Genomic DNA, 15,000 nt, shown 5'->3' with positions numbered 1-15,000 from the left:
TCCCTATATAATTTATATATTAAACATTAGGGGACAATATAATTTTAGAACAATTGGCTGAGAAAATTCATATATATGCAAAGTGAAGATAACGAACAGTGATCAATCTCATAACTCCTACAAGCAATACAAAATAGATAGTTGGGCAAACACGGACCCCTGGACACACCAGAGGTGGGATCAGGTGCCTAGGAGGAGTAAGCATCCCCTGTTGACCGGTCACACCCGCATATATATATATATATATATATATAGATATACATGTATATCAAATAATGAATTAAAACCCGTATATACTTTAGTGTTTTAATTTTAGCTGTGATGGCGTAAAAAAAATGAATTAAAATATTTTTTTTGGATGGTCAGTCTCTGCCTTCCCAACCTTCGCAACACCTCCCCATGTCAAAATGTTTTTTATGCCAGATATACACTCAAGATCCTAAAAAAAAAACAACCTAGAAACTAACTTTGGTTCAAATCCGACGGACTTGATATTTGGCCACCATTTTCTTCAATGGTGGCCATTTTGAAACATTTGAAAATATATTGGAAGGAAATACTGGTGCTAGAAATGAATTGTGGACCCTCAATTGATCCCAGAACCCAAATGTTGTAGAGATTTTAAAACTTTCAAATATTTCGGTATATGGCGGCCATTTTGAAAATGGCGGCTTAAATTTTTTTTATGCTGAAAATGGACTCAGGGTCACCAAATTACCCTAGAAATAGAATTTGGTTGAAATCAGACAACCTTGATTTTTTAACGTTTTTGGCCGCCATTTTAAAACGGCGGCCATGTTGAAAAGTTGATTACACCCGTCTTAATGACCCCTTATCAGCTCACAAAGTTTGAAGTGGATCTGTCGAAGCACTTTCATAAAATCTTGCAGACACATTTCTCACTAAAAAAGATGAAAAATAAGAAGAAAATAATAAGAAGAACGAGTTATAACTGTTGGGATGCCAACACAAATGTCTCCGAACACCTCCCAATGTCAAAAATGTTTTTGATGCCAGATATGGCATAAACCCTAAGAAGTAAATTAAATTGAAATACGACGGACTTGAATTTTGGCCGCCATTTTCTTCAATGGCGGCCATTTTGAAACATTCAAAAATAGATAGGAAGGAAATACTGATGCCTGAAAAGAACTGTGGACCCTCAATTGACCCCAGAACCCAAAATGCTGTAGAGATTTCAACACTTTCAAATATTTGGGTACATGGCGACCATTTTGAAAATGGCGGCTCAAAAAAATGTTGATGGTGGAAATGGATTCGGGGTCACTATATAACCCTACAATTAAAATTTGGTTGAAATCCGAGAACTTTTCGGCGGCTATTTTGAAAATCTGGAAAGTTGATTGCACCTCTCCTTCTGACCCCCATCAGCTCACACAGTTTGAAGATGATCAGTAGAAGCACTTTCATATAATCGCGCGGACAAATTTCTCACTAAAGAAGAGGAATAAGAAGAAGAAGAAGAAAATAATAAGAATAATCAGAAACGGAGCAAAAACTTTGTGCACGGAGACATAATAATAGAGGAAAAGAAACATAAGAATCACTATAAGGTCTTCTGTTGAGACGGAACACCTCAATAATAATAAGAAACAGAGTAAAAACAATATGTTCCAAACTTTGTTTGAGAAACATAATAAGAAACAGAGTAAAAACAATATGTTCCCAAACTTTGTTTGGGTAACATAATTAAAGCAGACTGGGGAGTGTGTACAATACACAGGCGGATCACAGGGCAGTGTACAACACGTCAAGTGGCTTTGGACAAACTACAGAAATGACATCGTGAAATCCTGTATAGGCCTCCACTTACACTGGGATATTTAAATCAACAACACAGCATACAAAAAACACTGTAAGTTAAAAGCAATACTAGTTCTAATTGTAACGGGGACCGTAACATATGTTCCCCAAACCTCCCCCAATTTAAAAGTGATGTCATTGTAACCCTATAGCAAAAAATCACTTCATTTTAGCCTTTAATTACACGTAGTGTTTAATATGGTCATTTCAGTACCAAGTGATGAAAGAAAGTAATGCACGTGCATACACGTGTACGCAAGTATGATTTTGCACTGTTGTTGATATCATTCAACAAGCATTTGTATCATATACCCACAGTATGAATTTCATAACGTTTCCATCAAATATAAGAATGTAATGGTGATTTTAAAATCGTCCAATCAGAATTCAGCACACGTGCATACACGTGCTGAGTAGTAGTTCTAACCACATAAAGTTGAAAGGAGTACCAAGACACACCTAGAACCTCAACATCAAAAGACTTCGATAAACAAGAGACCCATGGGCCTAGAATCGCTGTTCTGATACATTGTAAAACAGGCAAAAATTCTCACTAACCAAGATTCATCAATTAACAAAGTTTGATGATGTTAAGTCAAATAGTACCTGAAAATTTAAATGTAACTGTCCAAGAGTAGGTCAGAGTGACCTACTTTTGGTCGATACACTGAACACTCAAGATGCATCAACTATAGCCGTCAAATTCCAAAAGAAGGCCAGTGACCTACTATTTGGTCGACACACTTCAAAGACAGTATCTGAAATATTTAGATATAAACGTCAAATTCCAAAAATAAGTCACAGTGACGTACCGTACTTGTAGTCAATACACTCTGAAGATTCAACATGCATCAACTGACAGTTTGATAATTGCAAGTCAAATAGTATCTGAAATATTAAAATATAGCCGTCAAATTCCAAAAGTAGGTCACGGTCACCTACTTTTTGGCCAACAAACTGAAGACTCAAGATGCATCAACCGACAAAGTTTGATGATCCTAGCTTTCATAGTGTCCAAAATATGCATCTAAAATTGCAAAATTTGAATATCTGCAAAATTCAAAAAGTAGGTCACTGTGACTTACTTTTTTATGAATGTTTCGAGGCCTCTAGACGCATCAACTCACAAGGTTTGATGATTCTAAACCTCTCGGTTTCTGAAATAACAACCTAAAATGTATTTATAAATGATTAGCCATAAAATTCAGAAAGTAGGTCATGGTGACATACTTTTCACATGACGCAGTTTAAGGTCCCATGATCCATCAACTGACAACTTTTGATGATCATAGGCTAAAAAGTGTCCAAGATATGCATCAAGATCCATTTACCTGCGAAGTTCAAAAAGTAGGTAACCATGACCTACCTGTGAGACTAAGATGCATCAACTGATAATATTTGATGGTCCTAGTCCTTCTTATACTAAGCAAAATATCAAAGTTTTAACAAGACAAAATTGAACGTCAACTTTGTTGCCCCAGGATGATGCCGTGAACATTTTTATTTTATCTACAACCAATCTTCATCCTTATGCATAAGTTTGGTGATAATTTCCCAGTGGTTCTTGAAAAGATTTTTAGCAACCACTACTTTTGTTTGCGTTTTCCTAATTATCTCTCCTTGTTAAAGGGCCACAACCCTAGTTTTAGTACAAATGAAAGACATTGGGCCAATGATATCCTGTGACAAAATTTGGCTAAGGGGTTCTTGAGCTATAGCCCTTTTCCCAAAAAGTTGACGCACACCACACGCCACACATATGGTCATTTGATTAGCTCTTTGAGCCTTCAGCTCAAAAAGCTAAAAACAAAAACAATATCGTCCTTTAAAAAATCAATATTTGAAAGACGATGCACGCACATGCGTGTTGGCATTTCTTATTACACCAATATATAGATACTCATATTGATGTAATAAGAAAAGCCGTTCTTGACACACTGATTTTGACTGTGGATAACTCCGATTACCTGATCAGGATATAGGGCTCACGGCGGGTGTGGCCGGTCAACAGGGGATGCTTACTCCTCCTAGACACCTGATCCCACCTCTGGTGTGTCCAGGGGTCCGTGTTTGCCCAACTATCTATTTTGTATTGCTTATAGGAGTTATGAGATTGATCACTGTTCGTTATCTTCACCTTGCACTATCTACCTATGCAGTGAATATCAACTCATTCACTTCATTCATAAGAGAGTTTGAGACGTTTTAATATTATCATATTAAAATGAAGCACACGTGCATGCGCGTGTAGATTGGTAATTTTGACCATGCAAATCAGTAAGAGATCTCAATACATATCTATGATATGAATATCAAACTAGTTCAAAATGTTACACTGATTACAAAGTTAGTTTACGAAAATTGTAATGCACATGCATCCAAAATCGATAGGGAACATCTTCATCTCATGGGTAGTCCATATATATCATATGGTGAAGGTAGGTGGAAAGGATAATGCTTTAGACCCCGGAAACCATTGCGTCTACAGACGGACGGACGGACAACCCGATTCCAGTATACCCCTACCCCCCCCCCCCCCCAACACACACAACTTGTTGCAGGGGTATAAAGAGGCATCCTTGATCATCATTACCATGCTATTAGTTTGTCTACTTAATACCCAGAGACAGAGAAGATTTTCAAAGAATTTCTACATTTTCACTATATGACCAATAGAGTCCCACCCTAACACAAGAACCCCTGCCCCAGGGGCCATGATTTTCACAATTTTGGTAGAGGGCCCAACGCTCATTATAATTATGCCCACAGTTTGGCTTCTTGATGTCCAGGAGTAAAGAAGAAGATTTTTTAAAATTACACTCATTTTAATGGTTTTTGCCCCACCCTTCAGGCCTCAGGGGGGCAGGAACCACGAATTTCACCATTTTTGTTCCCCTCCACCCACAGATGATATATGCCAAAATTGGTTGAAATTGGTTCAGGGGTTTCAGAGAAGAAGCTGAAAATGTTCAAATGTTAACGCACGACGAACGACGACGGACAAAAACAGATAGCAATAGGTCACCTGAATGAATTCAGGTGATCTAAAAATAAATAAAAGTAGGTTAAATGTCAAGGTGAAAATGTTCAATGCCAACAGAAAGGTCTTGTAACAAGGAACACTTATGTGAAACATCAAAGCTCTATCTCTTATTGTTCAAAAGTTATTAGCAAGGTTAAAGTTTTCAAAAAGTAGGTCAAACTCCAAGGTCAAGGGGTCAAAAATGTTGGTACCCACGGAAAAGTATTGTCACAAGGAATATTCATGTGAAATATCAAAGCTCTATCACTTACTGTTCAAAAGTTATTAGCAAGGTTAAAGTTTCAGACAGAATTACAGAATGACAGACAGGATAAAAACAATATGCCCCCCCCCCCCCGATCTTCGATCTCGGGGGCATAAAAATATCTGTCGCGCGTGCAGAAGTATTGCCTTTCATTATGAAAATATTTATTGACATGGTACAAATAATGTATTACCGCGCAGATGTGTTAAGTAGGGCCGTAGAAATATGTCAGAGGAAAAAAGCATTATAAACAGATCAATTTTTGACAAATTCTGTACACACAACCCTTATATACAAAAAAATGTATATATAATTAAGTGCATATTGACCTCCCATACATTTTTCACCAGACCGACAGTCTCTACATCAGCTGTATATCACGTGATCAAATATCAAGATAAAATCGTACCGTGTATGTATAAATCGTTCCATTGGCACGATATCCAGATATCAATGCAAGTTGAAGTTAATATAACTTCAAAACACATTAATTTCTTAATTTGAAATGTGCTGAGAGCAAGTTTATCGTGACTTGTAACATGTCTAATTTTTGCATTGAATATGCAAGATGCGGTGATTTTTGCATATACGAAGTTGAATCTAGCCTGAAAAACATGTTTTCTGTTGAAGCCACAACTTCCTCCCCTAACTTTCCTTTTGCACTGAAGTTCACATGTCACATAAATCAAACATCTTTCACTCAAAAACCTCGGGGTGTCGTGCCAATGATGAAATTTGTATGTACGGAAACCCTGTTTATGCAAATGAGTTCATTGTGAAAGTCACTATATACGTGCAGATTAGGGGCGATATCAAGATCACAATATAATATGGATATTACTTTAGCGTGTATGTTATATAAAGAAGAAATTGAAAATATTTCAATATCAAAGAGAATTAATATAACCCATTTGACAGAAACTTTTACATGATTGCGGTTTATTGTTTGACAGCGGTGGTAAATAACGAAAAAATATTTTGACATTTCCAACCGCAAAAGGAATGTAGATATGTACGTCATGACCTTCGTCATGACGTATTTTTCATTGTGACGTCATGTAGTGTGCCAGTGCGGGAAAGAACATTTTTACAGCACTGGTATTTATGAGGAAAGCCTTAACTCAGCCGCTCAGGTGGGAAAGTGTTCTCGTGTTAGAGGGGTATGAAAACGCGATACTGCCGTGGCATTGTCACTTTTCACCATCATGTCTGACCAAACTCAAGATATAGAAATATAGAAGGGAGCAACGATTGAGGTATTTAGAACAACATCTTCACTTACAACGAGCACGTGAATTACAACTCCGCAGACGGAATAGAGAGCGACTGGGAATTTTACAGCAAGGTCGCGGAGTACGAAATCAACAACCTAGAAGGTTAGTGTCGGAATACTACCATATTGAGCTGGATAGAGATCGTCATTCCCGGAAATTCAAAGTGAAACAAAATGTCTACAACGTAACTTTTAGGCCCATTCCAGATTCTTCAATTATTCGGCGTTTATTTCGGGATTTACTTCAAAAGGTGAAATTACGGATGCAGTGTAACCCTAACGATTATGTACGGCTCAACATTCGACACCCTGCTTTGGATTCAGACATCTGGATCGAATTTACCCAGTCCAAAAACCTCAACGAGGAGAAAATTTTTAAACAAAATAGATGCCGTGCAGCAATCTAAGAAGGAATTTTTCATCACAGACGGATCTATCCAGCTGGATTTTTTCCATGTGAAATACCCCCAGGGGAGTGGCGGAATGAGGAAAAAACATCTACACGTGGATAAGAAGAAATTCAAGACCTCTAAAAGAGCTATCGTTCGTATCAACAACCCCGACGATTCATTGTGTCTCCCCCGAGCTATCGCTGTGGCGCGACTTTACAGTAAAAAAAAACCGAGCATTCTGACCCCGAATGGGAGAAGAAATGGAAACGTATGAGACTTGGAGATGTACGAGCTCTCGACCAGAAACAACAGGCCTTAGCTCTCATGGAACTAGCCGGGTGTGCAATTGACCAACCTTGTGGGCCTCAGGATTGGGATAAATTACAACAGGTCTTGGCTCCCGAGTATCGCTTGAAAATATTTCAATTCAAAACGAACTAACGGCGATTACGATTAGACCCCATCTACAAAGGACAAGGGAACGGAAAATGTTTGAACGTCCTGCTGGATAACAAACATTACGATGTCATAACATCGATGCCGGGAGTGACGGAGAATCAATATTATTGTGATTACTGTGAGGTTGGATATACTCACATCGACGGTACGTCTGCCCTCACCGGTGTTCATTTTGTTTGGCCGACACCCCCTGTTCCCCGGACGGCACCCGCACGGAATGCTCTCATTGTAAGGGATTTTTCAGAAATGCTGTGTTACCAGACCCACTTGAAACCTTACAGTACCAATACCGCGACAACCGTCTGTAGTTTAATGGGACGTTGCGACCAGTGTCAGAAATGGATGAGCAAGAAATTGTTAAAGGGACACGCGTGTGGCGGTAAAACACAATGCCGCATCTGTAAGAAACTCGTCACCACCCCACATTTCTGCTTCGTTCAAAAGAAACCCAAGCCCAAACGCAACAAGGAATTGAAAATGTACATCTATTTCGATTTTGAATGTACACAGGAAAACAGAATTCACACCCCTAATCTCTGTGTGGTCGAACGCGTTTGTCAACATTGCGACAGTTTAGACATCGACACGCGCTGTGGTCACTGCCATGCGTTTGGATCGCAACGCCGCTTCGTATTTCAAGGCCCAGACACCTTAAAGCAGTTTATGGACTGGCTGTTACAATCCTAGACGGACGAGAAGGGTAATGTGACCTTCAAACACGATGAAACTACCGCCATTGCGCACAATTTCAAGGGATACGATGGGCAGTTCACCCTGAACTATCTGGTGCACATGGCCTGTATCAAACCCGCAGTCATCCTCAACGGGAGTAAAATCTTGTGCATGGGCGTGTTCGGCTTGAGATTCGTCAATTCGTACAATTTCCTCCCCTTTGCCCTCGCCAAGATGCCTCTGCGTTTGGTTTAACAGAACTCAAAAAAGGTTATTTCCCCCACTTTTTCAACACGGAACAGAACCAGAATTACGTGGGTCCTTATCCAGATGCCCACTACTACAATCCTGACGACATGTCGATAGCTAATCGTGCAGCCTTCTATAACTGGTACAATCAACAGGCCGGGAAAGTGTTCGATTTCCAGAAGGAATTCTTGGCTTACTGTATCTCGGATGTGGATATTTTACGCTGTTGTGCGCACTTTAAGGCTACTCTCTATGGGCTCGTCCGCGTCGATCCGTTTGAGGAATTAATAACTTTCGACAGCACGGATAATGTAGCTTATCGACGAGGATTCATGTCAGAGGACACCATAGCCATCATCCCCAATATGGGTTACCAACCGTCGCGCCGCTACTCGGCCAAGGCCTGTCGCTGGCTCACCTCCCTAGACCGCAACATACATCATGCTAAAAATGGGGGTGAAATCACCATAGGACCCTATACGGTGGACGGCTACGAGGAGGAATCCCGCACCGTGTACGAATTTTACAGCTGCTACTGAAACGAGTGCTCCACCTGTTATCCGAATCTGTTGACGGAAACCCATCCCGATCGAGTCCAGCAGACGTATCAAACTCTGTACGAGCAGACCTTGAAACGAGCCGCCGCCTTAGAGCAACAAGGATATACGGTAGTGAGCATCTGGGAACACGAGTTTGATCGGTAAGTCAAAAACAATCCGGAGTTACAAACATTCCTACGAGACCTCGATATTCATGACCCATTAAATCCCCGCGATGCCTTATACGGGGGTCGTACCAATGCCACGCGCCTGTATTGCGAGGAAGGTGACATGCGATACGTCGATGTGTGTTCCCTGTATCCTTACGTGTTGAAATACAAGTCGTTTCCCATCGATCATCCTCAAGTCATATCACCAGCGATTTCGCCGATGTGAGAGAGTACTTTGGACTCATTCGTTGCCGCGTCCTCCCGCCCCGAGGTCTGTATCATCCCGTGCTACCCTACAGGACAGGCGGAAAACTACTGTTTCCTGTTTCCCTTATGCCGAACCTGCGCCGAACATCGCAACTTGGGACCCGACGATCGATGCAGTCACACCGATTCAAAACGCAGTCTGACCGGAACCTGGGTGACCGTAGAAGTACACAAAGCTCTAGATATCGGCTATCGGCTCGAGCGCATCCACGAAATCTGGCATTTTGAAAAGACCAGCCAGGATTTGTTTCGATCTTAAATCGACACTTTCTTGAAGATCAAACAAGAAGCTTCCGGATTTCCCGATGAATGTCAAACGCGCGAACAGAAACAAGGATACATCAGTGAGATCCAGCGCCGGGAAGGCATCTTCATGAACCTAATAGACATTGAGAAAAACACCGTCCGTAGAACCATTGCCAAAGTCTTTTTAAATTGTCTCTGGGGAAAATTTGCACAACGATTACAACTACCACAGACACAGTATTTAACCGAAGAAGAAGAATTACAGAAAAAAATACAAGATGCCACTCTAGAAATCAAAGGAGTCGAGCTGTTGGAAAATCGAGATCACTCCGAAACCGACATGATGTTGATCAATTATCAGGAAAAAGAAGAATTTTTAGAAGACTGTCCTTTTGGCAATGTGGTGTTAGCGTGTTTTACCACCGCACACGCTCGTTTACATATCTACGAGACTCTAGAGCCTTTGGGTAATCGCGTCCTCTACTTCGATACCAACACGATGAGAGTCGGTTCAACCACACCATCCTCAACAATTTAGGAGGTTGGACCGATGAATTGAGTGGTGATCGCATCATCAAATACATGTCGGGAGGCCCTAAAAATTACGCGTACGAGACCCGGGGGGATCATTGTGTAAAGTCAAAGGACTGACGCTCAATTATCGAGCTTCCAGGATCGTTTCCCTCACCAACTTAGAAAAAATGTTGGAAGGGGAGGAAGAAGTCAACGTGCGTTACCCCCACTTTATTCAAAGAACACGACATCACGATGTTCGTATCATCCCCTTAGTAAAGACATACCGCGTAGGATACGACAAGCGACAGCGGGTTCACCATTACAACACACTCCCTTACGGGTATTTAAAAGGAATTACATCTGCGGGAAAACTTCACTTGCAAACATGAGTAAATGCGGATCACTACAACATACCATCATACCGGGTTATGCTCGATTATTCGATCGCTTTGAGTCATTTGAAGCAGCACCTGATGTCTTACAGAAATTATTACCAGCCATTGCTGAAGCGGGATTCTTTTACAGAGGAACGGAAGATTGTGTGTGTTGTTTTCACTCTTCGGTGTCGATGGTGGAATGGGAGCACGGGGACGATCCTTGGATAGAACACGCGTATTGGAGTCCTCATTGTGCTTACTTGGTGTGCAACAAAAGTGTAAAATGGGTACGACAAGCTTTCAACGCCAAAGCCAGACTTACCGAGAGTGGTCGAGATTGGGGGGATTTACCCAGTGACGAGGCGGGGAATCCCGCGTGTACTCAGAAATGTCATATTTGTTAATACCGTGAACTGAGAATTGTATTTTTACATTGTAGACATTTATGCTGTTGCGCCGTGTGTGGTGCGGGACTTACACACTGTCCTGAATGTAGACATTCTGTGGACGAAACTGCACGTATTTTTACTTGTTGAAGAAACTGTATTTTAAAATTTGTAAATAATTTTTTCTTCTTATAAATAAATATGTATGATACTCTAGAACTCATTTATCAAGATGTATACCTACGAGACACTAGGGCCATTTCAATTGAAACACGAATTCACTATGGTAGTAGCAGGTCCTTCCAAATCAGGCCACATTTCCATTAACACCACCATACAACTCACATTACCATTAACACCACATACCACCACTCATACACCACCTACCACCACTCAAATACCACATACCACCACATGTACACCACTACTGGCACACCAGATGTCATCACTAACATCTTCTTTAACATTACTTACACCACTACCTATATAGGTCCTAAGTTTTGCATTTCTTAGCATGCAAGGTGAAGATAACGAACAGTGATCAATCTCATAACTCCTACAAGCAAGACAAAATAGATAGTTGGGCAAACACGGACCCCTGGACACACCAGAGGTGGGATTAGGTGCCTAGGAGGAGTAAGCATCCCCTGTTGACCGGTCACACCCGCCGTGAGCCCCATATCCTGATAAGGTAAACGGAGTTATCCGCAGTCAAAATCAGTGTGCCAAGAACGGCTTAAAAATCGGTATGAAACACGTCAGACAGCATTTGACCCCATGCGAGGTTGTATTGACGAACTAGCATAACAATATTAATGAAAGAAATTGGTCTACCGTTTTTAGTTTGCATGCAAGGTGAAGATAACGAACAGTGATCAATCTCATAATTCCTACAAGCAATACAAATTAGATAGTTGGGCAAACACGGACCCCTGGACACACCAGAGGTGGGATCAGGTGCCTAGGAGGAGTAAGCATCCCCTGTTGACCGGTCACACCCGCCGTGAGCCCCATATCCTGATCAGGTAAACGGAGTTATCCGCAGTCAAAATCAGTGTGCCAAGAACGGCTTAACAATCGGTATGAAACACGTCAGACAGCATTTGACCCAATGCGAGGTTGTATTGACGAACTAGATCGTTATAACGACCATAGAATTTGCGAAATGCTGACTTCAATCGAGACTGTTGAAATCCCTGTACCATCAACTTGTTTGTCAGTAGCTTACCTCGATTTAAAAACTGACTATACCCAGAACAAGCTCTTGCATATCGAATCAGTTGAGATATATAAACACCATATGCAGGTAATAATGGAATATTGCTACATAAATGTGGGAAGTTGACGATGGAGAAGCTGAAATCATGCATGTGTCACTATACTATCACTGGCATTTCCATTAACACCACATACTACCACCACTCAAACACCAAATACCACCACATGTACACCACTACTGACACACCAGATGCCATCACTTGCATTTTCTTTAACATTCTTAAACATACTTCCTCAGATTAAACCAGAAGTTGTCTAATGAAATGGTCACCTAATACATATTTTTTAAATTGGATGTGTTGCTTGAAATCAATCAAATATATCAAAATATTTTCGATGATACTCAATATAAACAGCGTTGTTCTACCAACCTCCAATTTTTTTTTTGAGAAGTGACTGATAGAGACAGTGAACACCCTGCTTTAAAAATAAGGAATAAAACATCAGACTGCCAAACCACATCAGACCAGTCATCACCAAGTGTACCACCAATTTTAGGATGGAAACCATTTCCCTCAAGGCCAATACCAAGTAATTTCAATTATGGTCACATTTACCACTATTTATTGGAGAGTGTGGTCCTTGTTGGAGAAGATGGAAAAGCTGAGGACACAGACTTAACACACATGACCTCAAAGCCACTGACCAAGGGTGAGCAGTATGTTAAAAGTGGATCGGTTTCCAATATGATGGACACTACACATAATGGAAATTATTCTTTAAAAGCAAAAGTTGATGCGTCAATGAGAAAGGAACAGCGATCAGTAAATGTAGCCCTTTCATCTATGAGTGGAGCTGTTCGTGATGTCAGTTGCACTTGTCCAGGATCAACCCTCGGTCGCTGCAATCATGTGACAGACGTCTTGTTACAACTTGACAAGCATTGCAAAGTGGTTGAACATGAACAGCAATCCTGTACCAATAAGTCATGCCAGTGGAATAAACGGAAAAAAAACTAAAAATCCTAAGAAAATCTCAGAGGCAGTCTATCTCTCTTACAAAGAGAAACGTGTCAAGTTATGCGACTTTGATCCTAGACCGACAAACTTGTAGCATTCCAGTGAACAGAAAATGAATGAGTTTTTAACATCAATGAAGTATTCAGAGGCAAGTCGGGGCAAAACAACAATGTGGCAAAGCCTTTTTGACTTTAGGTATAATGACTATCAACTTTCAGATGACCATAAAGGTGCACTTAAATCACAAGTGTGGACATATTTTGAAAATTTGAAAGAGGCATGTCAGACTTACGAGTCAGACATTTTCATGATTCTTGGCACCGAATCGCAATCCGACTCCATTCTGTGGAAAGCTAGTCGTTGGTTCCGAATAACAGCCTCAACTGCTAAACAAGCCAACACTTTAGGCAGTTTGATAACTTCGACAATTTCGGACACCATTTTAAAAAGACTACATAATTTCATCAGTGATTCTGTCTGGGAATATTGCATCGTTTCCCTTCCCCAGATATGATGTATGGTATTGAAAATGAGGAAACTGCCAGGAATGACTACATAAAGTATATGAAATTAAAGAATCCATTGATCAGTGTGGAAAAAACTGGATTCTGGGAAAATAGTTTATGGCCAGAGTTGGGGTGTAGTCCAGATGGTGTAGTTACCGATCCATCTGAAGATGATAAACGTGGCATACTGGAAATAAAATGTCCAAAAATTTTCTGTAGAGTTGCACCAAAGGATCTTTTCAAGGCAATAGAGGACAAAACAGTGAAAAAACAGGAATTGTATCCTGCTTGTTTTGGAATTCCTCAATTTGACAATTCAATATTAGAGCTGAAAACTTCTCACATGTATTATTTTCAAATACAGTTTCAACTTGCCATAACGGGGGGGGGGGGGGGGGGGGGGGGGGGGGGGGGGGAATGGTGTGATTTTGTAATGTAGTCTTGCTTGGGAGAGCCAAAAGTAGAGCGCATTCGTCGTGATGACCAGTTGATAGTAACGATGACAGAGCATGTTACCACTCTCTGGCATAAAGTAATAGCCCCTAAAATTTTTGAGATGAGAGTTCCACGTAAACTAGATCCAGTTGTCTTGGAATAAGAACTGTTTATATTATTGTCATAATATACAATGTGATATTCAGTAACTTGAAGTTGATATATTTTTATTCATGATACAAGTAAATGTGATATTTCATGATTCATGGATTTATTTTTATTTTTCTTACTTATTTAACAAGAGGTTCTTGAAAATTAACTAGACATGAAGCTACAAAAACCAATTGATCTGCAATTGATGAAAGTGACAATGGAATAACCCCGCTAATCAGTTTAAATTTTTTTACTCTTTCTATTGCTCTTTCCACATGAATACGAGCTTTGGCAATACGCCGTGTTTGTAGTTCTTCTTGAGGAGTAAATTTTTCTCGCTTTTCAAGAAATGGTGGAATATTCAACACTGCTTGTCTAGCACGTAATAAATCATCAATTGTAAATCCTCTGTCGGCTAAAACAAGATCTCCTGGGTTGATGTAATTCAAAAATCCACTTTCTTCAACAATTGGTCTATCCCCAATGGAACCTTCAAATAGATCTGAAACATATACTACTGCCCCGTTTGGTGCAACACCTATTAAACATTTGTACGTATGACGGTTTTTGTAAGAGGAATACAGATTCCCTTGTCGTCCGAAGTCACGAGGCATCTGAACAAAAAATTCGGTGCAATCGATTGTGTAAAGAATATTCTTAAAGGTTTTAAACCCACGGGGTAAATTGGCTTTAAAGTGGTTACGTTCTGGAAACATGTGTTGACGGTAATCATTGAAATGACAGTACAATAACTGAATCCATGTTGTAAATATAGTACTTATTGTAGAGGCTGCAAGTCCGAAAAAATGAGCCATGCTATCAATACTGTATCCACGTCGTAAACGCACAAGCGTGAGGAAAAGCTCCTCCTTTTGGTTCAAGTTTTCTTATTCCACGTTTCACATTTTCCTTCGTCTTGTTGCCGTCCCAGTATGACAGATTATATACACTCTCACCAAGAAATTCATATAACGCTATAAACTGGTCATAATATAGCCCTGTAAACAGTTTC

The sequence above is a fragment of the Ostrea edulis genome, chromosome 8 (genome assembly GCF_947568905.1).
Source record: "Ostrea edulis chromosome 8, xbOstEdul1.1, whole genome shotgun sequence".
Classification (NCBI taxonomy): Eukaryota; Metazoa; Mollusca; class Bivalvia; order Ostreida; family Ostreidae; genus Ostrea; species Ostrea edulis.
This window is presented reverse-complemented; position numbering follows the sequence as displayed.